Consider the following 20,420-nt stretch of genomic DNA (forward strand, 5'->3'; position numbering starts at 1 on the left):
ACCCAACAAACGTTGCTATACTTACATGTTTTTTTTCTTCATTTTTTTTTCTTATTTTTCTTTACCTAATTTCCCAGGGTTTCTTTTTTTAATGCTTCTATGTCATGGGCCAGAAATATTTGTTCTATTGCATTTTATGAAACTCATGCTAATGGACCAAAAAAAAGAGAAATAGTACAGTAAAGTAGTCCTAACTGAACAGTACTTTCCCGACTGTCATAAATTCCTGCAAGAATGATTTTTGTAAATGGACATTTCATACTGGTCACAAAAAATTCCTTCTACAAACAATACTTTATAAAATTCCTAGAAATTCTCATTTTATGAATGCATCTTCTCCATGCAGACTACTTGAAATGTGAAAAACTTTTTCTACTTAAGTAAGGAAGCACTTTTCCAAAGAAAACCATGAATAGACGATGGGGTTCAGTTGTTAATTCCCATCATACTGCTTCATGTCTTGGTTTACTCCCAAGCTTCTATCTTTTCCATGAAATTCTGAGTTTAATCCAGGAAGTAGAATGTCTTCCTAGGCAAAATGACTAAACTTATTCTGGCCTACTAAACTACAGCCCACTGAATCCCCTTTTATGTGTAACTGATAGTTTCTAACACATGAATTCATTACAAAGTTATTACTCTTATTGTACTGCAGTCTGAGAGAAGAGTGTGTGTGTGTGTGTGTGTGTGTGTGTGTGTGTGTGTGTGTGTGTGTGTGTGTGTGTGTGTGTGTGTGTGTGTGTGTGTGTGTGTTCTAGCGTTAATCCCTGCATGCAATCATGCCATCGACATGACTGCCTGTGTGTTTGTGTGCATGCATGTGTGTAAATTGCTGCATGCCTCCGTACCAGCGTAGTGCTTGGGATCCCACACAGTGACAGGCACCGGGACACCCACACACCCACCTCACGGTGTGTGGGGCACTCTGTGTGTGTGTGTGTGTGTGTGAGGAACCTGAGCCCCTCCACGTGACAGCTCGAGTCCCATCCTGCCCATTCGCTCATAGTGACTGACCCTGCTGAGACACACTCACAAACACTCACACACACTCACACACACTCCCAGTATGGGTGACTTCCGACGTGGGACTTTTCTGGCGTTTTCCCAGAGCCCCTTCCTCGGTTCAGGGCCAAATGAGAAAACGATGTACTGCAGAGACTTCAAAGCTTCAAAGTGTGTGTGCCAGTGTGTGTCAGGAAAGAATAGGGAATGAAAGACACACCTAAGCAAAGAGCGGAGATGTCAGGTTGGAATGGTGCTTGGAGGTAGAGACCTTTGAGATGAGACAAGTTGGTACATGTCAGGAAGTGGTCCTGTGTCAGCTTGCATCTGCATTCCTCTGTCTCTTTCTCTCTGCATGTGTGTGTTTCTCTCGGCATGTGTGTGTAAACCCTGTTCCTTTGGACCCAGGGTGCACAGACTTTACTCACATGAGGCACTGATGTTTTTGTGTTACCGCATTAGGCACAAAATCAGCTCATAATGTCATTTTAATGACGCTGTAATCACCCGATAATGAGCAGCCAATAATCATCATTTGCCTAATGAGCGAAGCTTCGCGGCTAATCACTTGGACATGGACGCAGATTTCAGTCTTTGAGCCGCTTCCCCATCTTTTTTTCATCCTCTGCTTCTTACAAACGGGGATGTGACAATAAGAGCAGCAGCTGTAATCAGCACTTTGAGAGGAGGAGTCATTATTGGTAATGGGGAACAGTTATCTTTACGACAGATTCAGGGCTTACTGTGCATTTCTGTATCACCCATTGCACGTGTTTGTAAACTACCACTACGCATCGGTCCAACGCAACACGATTATACAGGTAATGAAGCAGCCGTGACTCTGTGCTACTTTTTTTCTGGCATCTGTGTTAACAGACAAGATAGTCCACAGAGTTAGCAAACCGGCTTTAATTTAAACCAGTGCACGCTAATAGCTATCAGAGCTGCTAGTATAGCTATAGACCAGTGGTTCCCAAAATGCGGCTCGCCCATAGACTGGATATAAAGTGGACAGCGTGGTTCTGCCATTTATCATTGTACGGTTTTGAAGCCAAAACACCCCCGTCACAGGCCCAGCCATTGTAGCAGTTGTGCAGCCAGAGTCTGCGCTGTAGAGGCTATGAAGGACTCAGAGAGAATCTGGATGGAGCTGGGTGACATAAATAATATTTTTTTTCTTTCCAGAGTCTAACCTATTCTTGGCTTTCCCTTCCGACATATTTTACTATCCCTAAAAAGCCCCAACAAGAACGGCAGTTGTCAATCATTGTTAAACATGACGTAAAGCCTAGCTTTTAACCTCTTAAATCTAATGAAAATGAAACTTTTCATAAAAAAAGACTTGAATAAAAGGCAGCCAAACAATATCTTCAAATCACCACAACAACAGGATGTGGGAAACATTTCTACAAGGTGTATTAATTTTTTTAAGTATGACCACAGCCCATCTGGAATGACTGGGGAGATGGATTTTTTGACCTATACTGCAGCCAGCCACCAGGGGGAGCAGTTTTTGTGGTGACCTCACTTCTAGCCTGGCAAGATGACCTCCATTTTTTTTACAGCCTATGGACTCGCCAAAGACTGAAAGGGTGTTAGGAAATTCCTTTCAAACTCCAAAAACTATGTGCAACTGCATATTTCATCCTTCATAGTAAAATTTAAACAAAGCTGACATTAAATTTGATCTAAAACTACGTGAACAGAAAATGTTCTTTGGAGCTACAAGACCCCCAAGGTGACCTAACTAGGTAAGTGACAGCAGATGTATTTCGGAAACAAAGCAAAATGTGCTCAGAGGTGGTCTAACTTTGTACCCATCTGCTTAATCAAGTATCATAGGTTTTTTTTATTACTCATTTTGTCTGTTTGGTTGAAGGCAGGTTGAGCCTTCAAAACCAGTAAAATTAAATGCATCAGATGTGGATTAGCTAAAACTTTCCTCCAGCTGTAGACTTTCTGTTCAGTCAGTTTAGATCCAGTTCATAGTGTTAGAGTAAACTTCTCTTCATTATCAAAAGTAACACTTTGGTTTAAATTAGATTAATGCACTTTTCTTCCCACTGAAGATGTCTGACACTAAAGTTTGCCTTGGCGCAGTAACTTTCAAACTGTGAAATCGTGTCCGTTTCACAGCCTGCACTGATGTATCAAACACCTTGCAAAACTGATTTCATTTGCCACATACTACAAAAAGGCAGAGTCATGTAGCACATCTGTTTCTACCTCAGATCATTTTTAAGAAGTTTGAACCCAAGCTTTTCCTTACTATACTGTTTTATCACTTCCCTTGTTACCAGCAGTTGACTTGACCCTCCTCTCCTCTAATGTGAAAGTCGGCTGCAGAGCTCTCAGGATATAAAACACGCTTTTATTAGAAACTACTCTGATTACTGAATTACTTTAGACCTCTCTTTCCTCACATTTGCAGTAAAGCAAGGAGACTACAAATGAGTCCCAGCTTGAATGTAAAACCTTAGTCATTTATGTTGGCTTGACTGGTGCCCACAATTTTCTAAAGTAGGTCGATGCTTGAAAGCGCAGCAGTTAAACGTGGACTGTCACGCTATGGAGGGCTGTTCATAAAAGTTTTATATCTCAAACTTTCTGTACATTACATCTCAATTCTCTCCCAGTGCCTGTCGTCACTGCCGGCATACAGCCCAGTCAAGGTTGTTGAAAACTCCTCAGTTGTGCTTAAGCACTTAGTGGCTGTAATGGCGTGACATCTTGGACAGAGACGAAAGCTTTTAGGCGGATGTCCAAGCTTTAAATCTTCCTGTCGTCAAGCTTTGAAGCTGCTGTGGTGTCCTTGAAGAAGACGTGTCCTCTTGATGATATGTGACAGCTCCTGAATGAAATCCCTCGTCTATGTACTGTTAAACATGTCTAAGGCGGGTCCTAGTCCTCTAACATGCTCTGCTCTTCACGTCAGCCTGTCTCTTTTTGTTTTAGTGGAGAGATGGATTGTAATTTCTCCATTGTCCCCCCTGCGGACACTAAGTATGTAACCTAACCCCCTAACTCACAGAATGGTTAAACCAGATGGCTGCAGCAGCTATCCTGCCATGAATTCCTCCTCTCCTCCTTCTCAGACTCTGACAGTTCTGCTTTCACTTTGCTTTATGTCCAGAGATGTGAGCGTCATGGAGAACCTGAGCGGCCTGCTCGCCACAACTCCACACAAACCACCAGCGGTGGTTACAATGCTGTTGTTGTCTGTGGTTAGTCAATAAAACAGGTCTCACCTCGTGAAAGAGGGGAGGTGGAGGGAGGTGTTAGCCTGTGTGTGTTTCTGTAACCCTGCTCTGTTTTCCTCATCCACTGCTTCATTTTCTCGTAACTTCAGATGGGGGAAGTTTACTGAGGGCTGGGGACTTCTTGTGTGCATGCACAAACACATGTAAGCAGACGGTTTCCATGTGGATCTTGTCATGTCAGCCAATGCTGTTATTTGTGCAAGTGCGGGGAGCCAGTGGCATCCCCCTTCTTGTCCCTGTGGGAACATAGGTGCCTTTGTTGGGTGCTCAGAGCGCCCTGCATATGGGGGCTTGCTGTTAGGAGTGAAACTGGAAGGAAGCCCAAAAATACTGGGGCAACAGAGCTCACTGGCCTGTTTGTGTTTGGAGTTGTTCGAGGTTACTGCCCTCAGCCAGTACGTGCACCCACACAAACAGCGCCACCATCTTTGCACATACTTCCTGTAACTCCTGTCATTATGAATCAAATTATCATTCTTGTGCAGGATCTGCAGCCAAGACCTCATTCCTATGTCCCAGTTGGACCAGTGGCTCAATTTAGGCAGAGAATTATGGGAAATGTAGTTGAAACAGCATTTGAAGAGGACCCAGTCACACATATCAATCTGTCCAAAGTGGTGCATCATATTTCACCTCTGAGTACAGGTGGGTACCTTTCACATTTCAGACAATACGGTACCAATGCCTGGTACCTGGCAATCTGTACCAGTACTCAACGGTACCAATATTTGGTACTGTTTTGTGTCTATGTGGTAAACAATATCATTCTGCTTTTATAATAAAGTGTACATTTTTCAATGTAACATATTTATTCTTCATTATATAACCTTGCATTGCTGTGTTCATGCACTGCATGGAAAATCACCCACTCTTCTTCTGCCTCACAGTCACATGGATGCATTTGGGTACCTAAATATGGTACCTTTTGATTTTACGTTAATCGGTACCCATCCCTACCTCTGAGTACTGACAAAAACAGTTTCTGGGGAAAATAACAATGGTTAAGTTCAAAGATGCATCAACTGAAGCTCTGAAGGCTCCATGATAAGCTGGACCCTTCTGCTTTGCTTTCTGTTTGATTCTGAGCTTTTGTTTCCATAACAACCTGCTCACTATACATCATCCCTTATTTTTTGGTTATAAGTCTTTTTTAAAAAGACCAATAAATAAATAATAATAAATAAATAAATAGATAAAAAAATAAATAATAATAATTAAAAAAAACCAGATACCCCCCCCACAAACACACACACATCTCACAGTTTTCTCTGGTTGGAAATTGGATAATGACACAAACTTGTCCTTAGCATGATACAATGATGCTTAGCAAATCTTCTCATGTTATTATAATGAACTCAGCTGTACTTTATTACAGTGTAGATGTTATTTTAGAGGCTCCAGGTGTCATCTGATAAACTCACATCACCTTGGACTGTTCCATCAGTCATAACCACATTTAATCTGAACTCTCTCTTCGAGGTCTGCTGTTGGAGAAATGACCTGAAGAGCAGAGTCAGATTGAAAATTGAATTGAAGCATTCTCAGAGGGGACACAACTTTCCCTCTCTCTCTGCCTCTCTTACTTTCTAAACTTTTTGAAGTGAGGCCAACAGAGAAAAGAGAATTTCTGCTGCCTCTCCTGGACCATCTGTTGCCGGCTGCTGTGCTGTCAAGCTAATGGATGTTAAATAAGTCTGTGGTCTGTCTGCAGGCCTGTGAAAAACTCTGGCCAAAGATCAGCTGAGGGTTCCTCATCTTTTCCCTCTTACCACTGGCTTTAAAGGAGAACGCTGATCTCATCAAAATACAGATGGTGTCTTCTGAATGTATGGTGTGAGAGCAAACTCTAGATTTAAACTCTATGAATTAAATAATAGATTCACTTGTGGGCTGCAATTATTAGAGTTGCAAAGGGGTGGACATTTTTTGTATATTACAGAAAAGTTTCCTGAAAATTTCTTGGGAAATTTTAGCTTGGTGTTGTTGGACATTTTTCTGAAGAGAAGATAAAGTAAATATTTTGACTGGGACTTTTTTGAGAGGTGCTGTGAAGAAATCAGAATTTTATCTAGGCTATTGTAAATACCTTAATCTCCTCCTTTTTTCACCAAATGTTTTTTGCTAATGAAAAATATTTATACCTTCTTTATGACAGACTCAGTTCAAGAAAATTCCTTGAAAATTCATGAATGTCATTAAAAAATGCATTATTCATGTTTGCATGCATGTCTGCTCATAAGAAAAAAACCCAAAATATTTATTCCTGTTTATGAAAAGTAAATGCAGCTTATATAAGTCTCCTGTTAATTTCTGAAAATTCCTGTGAAATTCCCAGAATGCAATGCATTCTGGGAAGTGATGTCAAATGGTTTCATAATGTGAATTGGTGTTTTTCCTCAAGCCTTTTTGTTACAGCACCTTGTTAGTGAAGAGGATAGTGAGGAAGACGTTAAAAGAAGAAGTGTGGCACTAGGTTATGTAATTTAAGCACTGATTGAGTGTTGAATGAAGAATGAATGAAGTCTGTTTATTTGACAGAAAACTCAAAAGCAGTCATTTATTTTTTCGACCCTTGGCACCTGACTTTTTTTTCTCTTAATTTAATTAATTCTTGAATGAAGACACAAAATGGATTAATTAGCCTGCAGTGAAAATGGTTATTGTTGCATCCCTGAGTGTTCTCTCACAATAAATGTAAGATGACCAGGAGCTCATTAATCATAGCTATTAACACACACACACACACACACACACACACACACACCTGACAGACACATCCTCTCACAAATGAACGTCTTCGAGCTTCCAGCCTCTCTCTGCGGCAAGATCAGATCGTGCCTGCCTTCACACCTGCTCCAGCCCTTGATAACAGAGTCAGGGGATGTTCTCTCTCACACACACAGACACTTACACACACTGATTCAGGCACTCACTGGGCTTTGAGTACTCACACACACACATACACACAGCCTTCACTTCCTAACCCTCAGGCGTGCCTGTTGAACACAGCATCAGAGGGTTGGTGTGTGAGGCAGCGTGTTGATTACGGTATTTAATTAGTGGTTCGTGACATGACTGTTGTGTGAAGTTATTAAATCCACCCAGTGCCCATTAGAATAATTAAACCCCCTCTTTTCTCTCCTGGTCCGTAACATGAGGGGCCGGCTTGTTTGCTGATGAAGTGCTTTGAGTTTTTGGTCTATAACCAAAAGGGGAGATGGTTTTATTTTCTCTTAGTTCAGAGTTTCCTCTGCTAAAAAATAATTATAATGAGGAGTGAGAACAGAGATGAAGATAGTGGTGAACACGTGAATGAGACAGAAACAATATTCAAATACAAATACTGACATTCAATCATGGGGAAGGCTGTCTCATAGCATAAAAAAGAGGTCTGTGTTTGTTATCGCTCATATTTTATGGACACATTCATAAGTCACATCTGTCATCAGTGTGTCTGCTGGTACTTCATGTTTGTTTGATGACACATGTCAGAGCCAGAGGAAGCTGCGCTCAGATTAATGCTCTCCTCCAGCATTAACTATCTATAGGTTCATCGAGTTACCGTCATCAGGTATCGTCAATCTGTCATACGTGTCATCTGTTGGAAGCGTGTCACTTCCTCTGTGCAGCATGGTTATTATTCATGCCCCAGGTTGCAGGTTTCTTCGTTGTGGAGGCTCTGGGCCGTGCAGGGACTTGTCTTTGAGTGAAGTCATGCTCAGAGGTGTTTGGAGGCTACAGATTTGTGGTAGTCTGGAATTCAGACAGCTGGTTTGAACGGATGAATGAAGACTGTTGATGTAAAATCAAACAAATCAATCATCAGAGAGCCAAACTGCTCCACGGCCTCCGATGGAAAGCTCCTCTTCTCTTTCTCAGATTAGGTTTGGTTGACTCTTCTCATTGCAGCAACCTCTGTTGCCCTTTATATGATGAAATGGCTCAGGGGATTATGGGGAAAGGTGTGCTGAGTCAGCGATGTCTTGCCTTTGGGGCTGATACTTTCTATAAAGCTGCTCTTCAAAGAGGAACGAGAGAGATATTAGACGGAGGTTTGTTCCCTGTGTTGACATAGACGCTCACCTTCATCTTTGTGCCCTTTCTTGATTAAACTGGGAACAAACTTAATATTCAGGGTTCTCCAGGATGGGTTTGTGCTGTTTCCCCACTTTAAATATCTGCATTCTCATTTTGAATGGACATATTCCCCCTTTTTAGTTCAAACTGCAAATGCAGCAGGGTTTTATTGTGATGAAGTAAGTTTGTCTTGTGCTGAGCTTTATAATTAGGTACACTTTTGAAAAAAAAAATGCCAAAGAGAAAAAAAGATGAGCTTTCTGCATTTGTATGCTGTGCAGGCTGGCTCAGGAGCATACTTTAACCAGCCAACTCTGGCAGGAAGGTTTCTCATCAGCTCCCTTTGTCAGCCAGAACACTTAAGACGATTGCTTCCCCTGTGACCTGGATGTGTGGGAGGTTGAGATGAAAGGATGATGAGGGAGAAAGGTAGGGGTGTGGAGGGAGAGGAAAAGGACAGAGGAGGAAGAAAGACATGGGACGAGAGGACATGATAATGATATTTTTTATTTCACGGTCTCTAGTTCTCAGTACATCCAACGTTAGACATGACATCATCTCTAAAGAGCAGGCAGTGAACCTGAATGGTCATCAAATCCAGACAGGAGAAGTCCTGGAAGTTTTAGAAATAGAAATGCCCAGCATCCAACATCACTACCTTTTTTTTACTGCAGACATCTCTATCATAGTCCGGTGTATTCAGCTTTGAAAGCCACCCTCAGGTGTCCTTGTGTGTTCTGTGTTCATGCATGTATTACCCAAACAGTCTGACAGGGACTGCTTAATGAAGTCTGTTTCATTTTGGGCAGGAAAGGAGGTGGATGCACTTCATTAACCTTAATGCCACTTACAATACACTCACACACACACACACACACACACACACACACACACACACACACACACACACACACACACACACACACACACACACACACACACACACATGCAGAAAGAGAGCAGGGAAAGACACAGGCTACATTGAGGGCGGAAGTAACTAAAGCACATGCCAGCCCGATGAAGATGGATGGCAACCTTTCCACTGGCTGCTTTATCTCGGCCCACACAAGACAAAAACAGCAGCTTTGTTCACGTCCCTTTCTGTTTTTCCATTGGAGAATAGAGACACAATGTCTAATGACTGCAGAGCCTGACATTTATAGATATTAATGACACGTCAGTCAGGTTTTAGATGGAGCTGTGGGGCAAGCATTCAAAGTAGAAACAACACCTGTTATTTACCCTGAGCACGATGGGACAAGTTTTCCTTGATCACATACAGTTCACATACAGGGTCCCCCTCTTTGGTTAGAGATAACGTAGGTTGTAACTTACGCTTCAGCTCATTTTAGGCAACAAAACATTACAGAAATACACAAAATAAGAATAACCTCTTGACTCTGCAGTACCATGTTTAGTACCACTGCTGTCAGTTTATTAACATTAAGGGCTCTAATTTCGTAGACCAGGCACAAGCGCAGGCGCACCTGCCCTGCGCCATGCGGACAGGGCATGACTGGTGCACTTTGCAAGTTTCCTGCAGTGCCAAGAGAGGCACAGTCAAGGTGCAGTGGAGCGCAGAGCTGCGCGTCCACGCCTCCCTCTGCACAAATGGCAGAGAGGGAGGAGAAAAGCCGTGAGTGGGTTTAACACAGCCAAGTGCTGTTTTCACCAATCAAATAAGCGCCTCTCCTCGCCTTTAAATGCCCTGCGACCGAGGCGCAGCGTCTGATTGGTCTGACTGATCCCCAGCACCGTGGAAACAGTGTGCTGGAAAGACTCGATTGTGGAGGCGGTCAGAGCCGCTGTCCCTGCAGTAGGAGAATGGACATCGGGGCGCATTGGAGGAACAGCTCCCAGGACAGATGTAATCTGTTTCTTTGTCATTAGTAGGAGTACAAAATTAAGAGACAGTTACACAGCCGGGTGTGCTCCGCTTTGCGCTGAGTATAGACCAGGTTGGAAATTGACACCTCCCCCTGGTGTGCCGTCAACTCCCCCTGGCGGGCAGTCACACCCATCTCTGCGCAGACGATCTACCAAATTGTCAAATTGGCAGCGCACGATGGTGCGCCGCACGAAATTGGAGCCCTAAAACTTAATCTCAAGACTTTAAATTTCACAGGTTTTTCAGTAAAAAAGTAATTAGTCTTGCCATGCTATGTTCAGTTGTGTCATTTTAAGTTTACATTATAAGAAGTGTGAGCAAGTGTCATTAGTGTCATAGTATGTGGAGTTTCACTTTAGCTCAGATGTTGTTACCTTTACTTTACATCCAACTATGGGTTGTCCTATTATATTATTTTAAATTATGTTATCTTAATTCACATTATGTTACTTTATGTTACATTATGTCATGTTACTTTATGTCATCAGTTTAATTTAGGTGACCTTAGATTTCGTTACATTACTTTATACCACTTTTCATGACACATAACATTACGCTACGTCACTTTACCTTACGATATGTAACCCTTTGTTATGTTACCTTGTATTATGTTACACTATGATACGTTACCTTATGTCATGTGACCCATGTTATGTTACACTACAACGTTACCTTATATAACATTACACTATGTTACGTTACCTCACGACATGTTACACTTTGTCAGATTAAGACAGGTTAGGTCATATACGTAATGAGAGACTAAGTGACAGCCCAATATATTGAATAATGACTTTGATTTATTATTTATTTGTTATTTAAATATAGATTATGTGACAGTGTGATATATTAAAATAAATATCTTGCCTCAACCACAAAATTTATTCAGTCACAAAATGAAGCTTTCCTGAAATTACAAGTACCGCTTTAATCAGGTAGTAAAGAACATCTCTAGCTGTAAGATTTTTCTTATTTTTTTAAAGACATTCTTATCTGGTTTGAGACAAGAACTCCCTTAGTTCTTCTGATAAACTTGCTGATCCTTTGGTTCCACCGACATCAGTAGAAGTCTTTCCTCCCCCACTTCACAGCAAACCAGTATTGTCACATTGACTGACAAATTGTAAAAACCTGAACAAATTAAATAGTGGAAGGAAAAATGCAGATAACTCTCGGCATATTATCCCCTCACCCTGGCAGGATTTCTTTATTTAATGAATAGCTCTGTGTTTTTAAGAAAGTATGCTTTTTAGACAAAATATTGCTTTCTCAGAGTATAAAATAAAGTTTAGGTATGTGAAGAGAACTGCATGCTTTTATCATCATCCAATCTTCATTTTCCTTTCAGCAACACATCCAGTTAGTTTCAGGTGTGACTGCTTTTCCTGCTGTTAAAAAAAGAAAAACCTGACTGAACTGTCAGTAGATATTCAATTCTCAATCCACCAGGCAGCACCTTCATCAACTCGAGCACTGATCTCTCAGCTTTCTGTGCTAGTGGGCGCACATGAATCAATACATTATAATATCCCTCATCTGTAGAGTGCCTGTACCGTCAGCAGTCAAGGACTTCTCAATTACTGTCCTCTGCACGTCCTCTGCCTGCCGGCCAATCTGCTTCATCATCATTCATGCTTCTCATCTCTTACATTTGGCTGCTTGATTTACACTGACTGCTCTGATCCTCTATTTGTGTGTGTTTTTGATAATTGCCCCCCTGTAGTGTATCGTAGCTGATGGTCTCCTTCTTCCCCTCATTTTCCTCTCCCTCACTGGCTGATTCTGCAGGTCTCCCGCTCCGCTGATGAATTTACGAGCTTGTTAATTGGTTAAATTAAAAGCCATTTCCTCTAATAGCGAGAGCTTTAGGAGCCATAAATGCATCGGGCAATTACACTAAAAGGAGTACGGCTGTGTTCCTGATCGGGGCGATGTTATCTAAGAGGGAGAGGCAGTGAAGGATGAGACGCCGTATACTAAAGGATGAGGGTCAGATATAGGATTCAGTGATGTCATCAGGACGCATGACTGGACTCTTGGCTTTATAGAAGGCTCCTGTACTTTCATTTCCTTGTGTCTTTTTGACTTTGACCATGCAGACAGTAATTGCTGGCTTGAATTACTCAGCGAACCCATTGAAAAGCTCAGCCATGCCAAGTTGGCATTTAGCAGTGGACTCATGATCCTGATCCGTTTGATGAATGCGTCTGAGAGAAAGGCTCCATTGCTGAGCTGCCACTGGGGATACTTGGCAAGTTTAATGTGAGACAGCACTTTTTAGAGTGATCTAGTGTCCTTTGAAAGTTTGGTTCCACTTTTTCTTTTCAAGTCCCCTAAAAATTGTCTGCTCTGCAAAGTTTTTGACACCAAATGAGAATTTACGAGCCTAAAATAGTTTTATTTTTGTCCTCTTGGAATAGAAACAAAAGTTTGCATAATCTCAATTCCTTAACTGATTTGTTCTCACAGTCAGATTTTGAGGTTTTTAACATTAACATAGATTTTAATAGTCAGAACCTTATTGGAATCAATGTGGCAGTGTGCACAGAATAATGCTGTACCTGTACCTGTGATGGAGTTAGCAATCTGTTGAATATATGAAAATACAAGTTTTGTTTATATTTTATTTAAACTATCTCTAATATGTATCGTCTTAATCAAGTCATCAACAGGAGGGATGTGCCAAAGTCTCTTTTTCTCTTAAGGATAACTAGCAACATGTGTAAGCCACCCTGTTGATCAGACAAGACACATCAACATCAGTACTTCTTGTTACCTTGCACTCAGCTAGTTGTTGTGAAGACATGCTAGGTAAATTTACGTGAAATTTATTTTAGGTAACAAAATGCTACTTTATATCACGCAACTTTGTGTCCTTTTACCTTTCATCATGCTACTTTACGTTACGCTACTTTACTTAACGCAACTATACGTAACGCAACTTTACGTAACGCAACTTTACGTAACGCAACTTTACGTAATGCAACTTTACGTAACGCAACTTTACGTAACGCAACTTTACGTAACGCAACTTTACGTAACGCAACTTTACGTAACGCAACTTTACGTAACGCAACTTTACGTAACGCAACTTTACGTAATGTAAATTTACGTAACGTAAATTTACGCAATGTAAATTTACGTAACGTAAATTTACTTAACAGAGCTGTACATAATGCTCCCTGGTATTACTCTACTTTATGAAACGGTTAAGTTATGTAAACTTTATTTAACGTAACAATATGCTACTTTATATCACGCATGTTTGTGTCCTTTTACCTCTAATCATGCTACTTTAAGTTATGCTACTTTGCATTATGCTACTTTACTTCATGCAACTTTACTTAACGCAACTTTACTTAACGCAACTTAACGTAACGCAACTTAATGCAACGCAACCTTATGTACATAATGCTCCTTTGTATTACTCTACTTTATGAAACGCTACTTTTTGTGTCAATACTTTGTGAAACACTACTATACCTAACACTACTTTGTGTTATGCTACCTTTTATCATGTTCTTCTCCTCTGACTTCTTTAGATCACTTTTTTTTTGTCATGCTACATGACACTACACTACTTTATGTTACGTCATCTACTTTAAATGATCCAACTTTATATCACACTTCTTTACATTCTGCTTCTTAATATCATGGTGGTGTAAGTCCTGCTTCTTTACGTCACAACTCTTTACATCATGCTACTCTACAAACACTTACTTACCCTACAGCACTTTATGCTAGGCCACTTGGTGTAAAGCTACTTGATATTGTACTGCTTTACGCCATGCACCCTTACATAACAATTCTTTATTTCATGCTGCTTGACATCATGCTTCTTAATGCTACATTGTTTTTCTGTACCATATTTAACATTATCCTATGCCACCTTGCACTATGCTAATTTACATTTATCTACTTTATGTTACACTTTGCTGATTCTACATTAGGTCAAGTTGTGTAACATTAATTAAGTCATTGTTCACAGATGGACAGTGCAATAGTGGTTAGTGTCATAACTGGGCCACTGCTTTGACTGGTTGCTCCTGCTCGTGTCATCTGGGTTATTTCTATACAACTCGACTGCTGAGGTTTTTTTATCCTTAGTGAGCCTTTATACTCATGAAGATTAGACACAAAATAGAAATGCTTTTTGACCAACAAGATTTTTTAGTTTTCCTAAAGTCTGTGTCACCATTGACCAAAACAAAGCAAAGAGCCATCAGAAAAAAAAGTGATAGTACTTTTAAAAAACAGTCTCGTTTGCTCATAATGCAACACATTTTATTTAGGGCTTGGTAGAGCCTGAAAAGTAACAAGTTATTACATTTTTGGCAAAATATTACATTTTGGGTTTTGTTAAAATTTTTTATTACATTTAGGGCTCAGCACTTTTGTTATATTTTGGACTAGCTATTACATTTCAGGCTTTATTTTTTTTTTGTTTTTATTACATTTTTGGTCATTGTTACATTTCGGGCTCTTACAGGGCTCTGAGGAAAAATAAAAGTATCACTATCTTCAACACTATGACAGCCAATAATTCAGTGGTTTCACACTCTTTGGGGCAAAACTGGCAACCTAATCATAATTCTTATTTTACTCCCATATTGATAAGCTATCAGTTGATCTGATTCAGCATTTCAAAGATTGGTTTGTAGATTTTTCGTTTGAGATCTTAGATTCGGTGTCACATTTTGACCTGGAGCTCCACACACACCTTGATGCCGTCCAGTGTGGGTGTCTGAGCAGAAACAGTCGTCTCTTGCTGCAGTTACTTGGAATGTCAGAAACGTGGGGGCCGTCAGCCTCACGCCTCCCGTAATGTCATCAGTTTCAGACTTTGGTGTAAATGGACCACAGAGGAGGAGCGCCAACACCTCGTATCACAGCAGCTCCCACCTTTGACTTTTCAACAGGGTCAGACTGTTCCAGGGTCTGTGTGGAGACAGAGACAGACTGTCCGGCAGGGAGTGGGAGGAAGCTTTCACAGCCACCGTGTCAGAATAAGAGTCACTCTCACTCAGACCTAACCTTTGAGATGTCTGGAGATTTTTTATCTGTAATGTGCCAGACCTACTTCGGCAGGATAATCCTCAGATGGCAGCGATGATTTAAATTGGACATCTCTGTGGCCTTCTGTCTCCTTCTGTGTCTGTGTGAGGGTCCCTCACTGAATTAACCAAGACGGACTCAGGCCCATGGAGAAGCTGCAGATCTGCATGGCGTGAAATTACACTACTGTGAAAAGATCCTGCCTGAGTAAAAAGAAGACTCCTTTGCATTTCTGTCTTCTACAATATGTGATAGTACTATTGAGATGCATATGCAAATGACTCATTACAAAATTTAAGTGGCCGCTGTGCTCAGAGATTAAGATTCTTTACAGGCACACTAATCTGTGTCTCTAGCAGTGAAACACGCTTATGTGCTTGACACGCTGATCCAACTCACCTCCACTGTTTGATCTGAAAAATAGAAAAACAAAAACGCCAAATGGTGCCAGTGTGAGGACAAGCCGAGGTGTTGAAACTCACTCCACGTGGCCTCAGCAACTCAAGCCTCATTTCTCCTCAGCTGAGGCAAACCCAGCACAATGAAGATAAGCAATCCAAGCTGGGCTTTTTCCTCCAGCAAGAAGTTGTTTGGCACAGTCCGCCAAGGCCGAGTAAATTGGGGCGACATGAGGGATGTGCTGCGTGAGGTAAACAAGTACCAAAGGGATCCTTCCCTCCCTTTTCTTGTCTCACCCTCCGGCCCATTTCTCAGCTACTATTTATTCAAGCGGTGGAGAAAGGAGGGGATGGTGAAAGGGTTGTATACACCTCACAGCTGGAAACTGATAGGACTTTTTACAACCCACAGCGTCCTGCCTGTGAGAAAACGCCAGTGTTGGTCCAAGTCAGTTAGAATTCTCACCCCTTCCCCAGTTCTTGGCCCCGTCTGTGGATGACCCTAAGACTCTTCAGTGCAGACTCAGTCATGTTCTTTAAGACTTCCATACATCCCATTGAATCTGGGATCTGAAAGGCTGCTTATACAACTTCTGATGATGTCCAGCAGTAGTGGAGAATCGTAGAAGTCTGAGAGTAACCTGATCAAATTTGTAAAGACTGTATCTTGGAGAGAAGGTTTGACTCAGGTATGAACATCATACTCTGGTTATTCATTGCAGCCTGTTCAGACAGTTTCTTGAATTCTTGACCAGCGTTCAAACACAGGGAGGTATTTATAAGTGTACAATGGTGGCAGAGAAGGGGAGGGAGGGATGACACAATTTCTATCCTGTCTGCAAAATCCTGTTTTTTAGAGAGGGGGGCTTCTTTTGAGACAGGACAGTATTCTTAAAAAGGGAGGGGGTCTCTTTCTGCTCTTAGACTGCAGATGAAGCTCAAACAAAGACCCCCCTCTGCTATTAAACACACTCTAAACCTCAACAGGGGTCTTCATGCTTGTTCATCTTTACAGTTAACAGCACTAAGTGTAAAATCAGCAAGTGTGACATGTAATACAGAGTGAGGTCAGCCTTTTGTTTGCTATTTTATTCATATTATTAATTCAAATATTAAAAACTCAACTAACGTCAGAGATTATGCTTTAACCATGTCCAAGTGATTTTTTCATGCTTGGTGTGTTCTTATAATGTCCTAACGTGTGGGTGGAAAGCGAAAAAAAAGGATGAAAGCTGCTCAGCGTCAAAGAGCTCCATCTATTACCTGAGGTCCAGTTCATTCACAATGTCTTTAACCTTTGAAACTGCACCCGAATGTCAGAGTCACACTAAACCAAGCCTAAGACTCTGCCAGATGAGACTTCCAGAAAATAAGGACGCTGCCTTGAATAGTTGGCGACAGAAAGCTTGAAGTACTAATAATTGAAGTCATGTGAGACCAAACTCTCTAAGTTCTAGTTTCTCTTTAAAGACTATTCTCAGGCTTTTCATTCTGAAGTTAAGTTTGTTGAACCACAGGACCAGGACAAGTAGGATCTACATTTAGTTCTGAGTTAATAAATTAACCTCTTAAAATGGTCTTGCCTGGGGTAAGTACGTCCCAGATGTCGAGAAGAAGAGAAGAAATGGTGGAAAGCAGGGAGTTTCTGATTGATGGAGCATCCACAGTATTTATTTGGCCCTCCGTTCACAATAAGGACCCAAATGGCACCCGTTTCGTAGAATGACCCATTAGTCTCCAAACTCCAGAAAAGAAGCTAGATTTGTTGCTAGTTGCTATTTTGTATAAGAGGTAGCTTGAGGGGTCTGAAAACTCTCTTAATATGGCCTCAGCTCTATTTGAAATACCACTCTTTGATCTTTTTTAAAATTAAACGATTCCTCGAGGCGGAGAAAATTACCCGAGTTTTTTTTGTAATCGAGTACCTCGAATCATTCGAGAAATCGTTTCAGCTCTACCCTCAACAATGGTCTTCTTTGAGCCTGTGAGTTGTCCCTATGCTGAAAATGCGACTTGTGGCAAATGTGACTCTTATCCCAAAATGCAAGAAGAAAGCAAACTTTTTAAATGGAAAAAATAGTAGTACACAGGATAAGTAACTTTAATCTGATCACTGGTTTGGAAACAGTAATGCGTTAGATTACTCTGTACAAAAAAAGTGGTCATATTATAGTAGCTAAGTAGGTGTTATCGGCATCACTGGAGCCTGATAGTGTGAATGTGTCTCTGTCAGTTCCTGGTGTTACAGTTTACAGAGTGACCCCATAAACTGAAGACCCCCAGCTGAACGTGTAGTTCAGCTGGGGGTAGTTCAGCCAGTTAAGACCAGCTGTTGAAACATGAAAGAAGTCCTCAGTAATGCATCCTAGTTAAGTTTTATAAACCAACCTTAAACTGCTTCATTCAGTGGATCTATGAGTAAGAATAATACCACATGCTTTGGGGAGGGTGAAATCCTAAAAGCTCAGCACTGAGGCATGGGCTGAGCACATTAGTAGCAGCTCGGCTCTCAGCCCCTCTGGAGGTGTTTGAAAGTGCTGGAAGTGTGTATTCTCAGCCAACAATGCCATTGTTATGTTGTAACTTGCCTTTTTACACAACTATGATTCTGTTTCATATCATATTCATAGCTGGGGTGTGCAACATGTATCATAAGCTACTCTTTAATTTTTGCTAACAAGATGATTTTTGGGGGGAAACTTACAGCACTAGATTAACACGCTTTTGCTCAGGAATACACAAGAAAAAGTTCTGAAGTAGAAGAAAGAGTCTGATCTGTAGATTGAAAGATAGTTGCATGAAGGTTATTTCTCCTTTATCGTCATGTTATCATAAAGCAGGAACATAACAATCTGAGTTAAAGTTACGCATTCTCATCTTCTCTTCTGTTTTAAAATCTTGAAAACTTTCAGATGTGGTCGTTTTTCTCACTGAACCAACACAACAAAGCCTTTCTCAGTCATAAGCTCCCCCCAAACCTCAAACCGGGTTTAGAAGGCTGGAGCAGCATCAAAGCGTGAACATTTGACAGCTAAATGAAGAAAAATGTGAGTGAGATGGAGCCTGATAAAGGGATCAGTTTTCTAACCTCGGTTGGTACCAGTGAGCATTTGTGTGTGTGCACTCATTTGTACTAATTCTAGTACCAGGCACAAAAAAAATGAACTTAGATTTTCACACATTCATTCTTTTTTGATCATGAATACAAGTGCGGGTGTTTTAGGAAGTCCTGTGACCGGCCCAAACCCTCCCTCAACTCTCTCTGACATGAATCACTAAGAACCAACATACCCTGAGCTAAATTAACTCCCCCACTTGCTCAGCCTTAATCACATTAGCCTAAGTGATATGGGAACGGCAGACCAGACACACTCTCCCTCCTTCTCTCTCCGTCTTTCATCCCAAATAAATAGCCACTCCTCCGGAGCTCTAAGATGTGTTAAGCTCCATCTTTGGATAATAGACCATTTGCTCTCCCAAAGACTCCACTGTGGAATAATGAGGATCAAGACTGGGACAGAGAAAACAGGACGGGAAAAATGCTAAAGGGTCTAAGAGAGGAGGAGAGCTGACACTCAGCTAATACCCGCCTCGGGACAAAACCCGTCAAAACAGCTGTTTTGTCGGGGTGTGAGGTTATTGTACAGAACAAATAGGCGTTTTTATAGCTGACTGCTATTGGCTGGTGGCTGAATAACTTTCATTGATGGTGGCCGTTTTGATCAGCTAAAAGCGAAAGGGTTTTTCACAGTAGATTAGTTTTGTTAAGATAATGAAGTGAAACTTCCTCCTGAGACACAATACTTAACACACATGGGGGGCATTTTTTCATGAATGAAAAGCACTTATAGGTTATGAAAAGAAATGTGCTGTTAGATTTGTTTTGGCCCTATAAGCATTACCATCTTATGCTATCTAAGGCACGCTAGCTCTGTAGTGGCAAACTTTTCACTAATAAAGGACAAAACAACCTAAGCTGTTCAAGTTAGCACTCAAAGTTTTGATAGGTGGAACTGCTGCACAAACTTATGCAACGATCACTTTTTGCTCAAATCCAAGATTGGCTCAACTAACTGGTTAGCTCCTAGTTAGCTTTACCATAAGATAGCTAGCTTAACTTGCTAACTAGCTTTGATTTAGCTTGACTGGAAGGCAGGGCCAACAACAGCACAGCAAATATAGTCATTAGGTTAGTTTTGTACAAGTGTCTTCGTACATCTTCTAGCTTTTGTCTCCTTGAGTTACTCAGTGCTAGTCGGCCATGCTTGCCAATATTACTTTAAACCACGCTGCAGCGATTTTGTTTCTATAGTTATAGTGTTGCTCTTTCAGAAAAAACCATAATAGTTTAAAATACTTATATCAAAACAAAAGCAAGTAGCCAGATTCAGTGCCTATTCTCACAGCTCCTGGCTTGTTAGCTTAGCTATTATATATCAATTTGGGCAGCCCATGAAATAGTCATTGGCATAACTCTTGAGTTGGTTTGGGAAACTTTTTGGAACCCATGAGTATATTTATTTTACACTCTCCTTTAATTTATACACAGTTAAAAGCACAAAACAACACATGACAAAGTGATGACTGCGCCCAATGCTAAGAGGGTAACCTTCAAATAGGTCAGACAAAAAGGCCATCATTAAATACCCAGTTAATAAAAACGACTTTAAGGGACTGTCAGTAGAAACAAGATGAAAAAAAAACAAGATAGAAATGTACCAATTGTCAGTTAAAAAAAAA

General features: G+C 41.0%; 1 protein-coding gene across 9 annotated transcripts in view; it reads left to right on the forward strand.

The window, feature by feature from the left end:
• agrn (agrin) overlaps positions 1 to 20,420 on the forward strand; it is a 361,340-nt gene that overhangs the window by 66,494 nt on the left and 274,426 nt on the right. The gene's annotated exons all lie outside the window — the stretch shown is intronic.

This window comes from Halichoeres trimaculatus, unplaced genomic scaffold, assembly GCF_033239565.1.
Source record: "Halichoeres trimaculatus isolate MK-OKI-2021-1 unplaced genomic scaffold, fHalTri1.1 fHalTri1_scaffold_11, whole genome shotgun sequence".
NCBI classification, from domain to species: domain Eukaryota; kingdom Metazoa; phylum Chordata; class Actinopteri; order Labriformes; family Labridae; genus Halichoeres; species Halichoeres trimaculatus.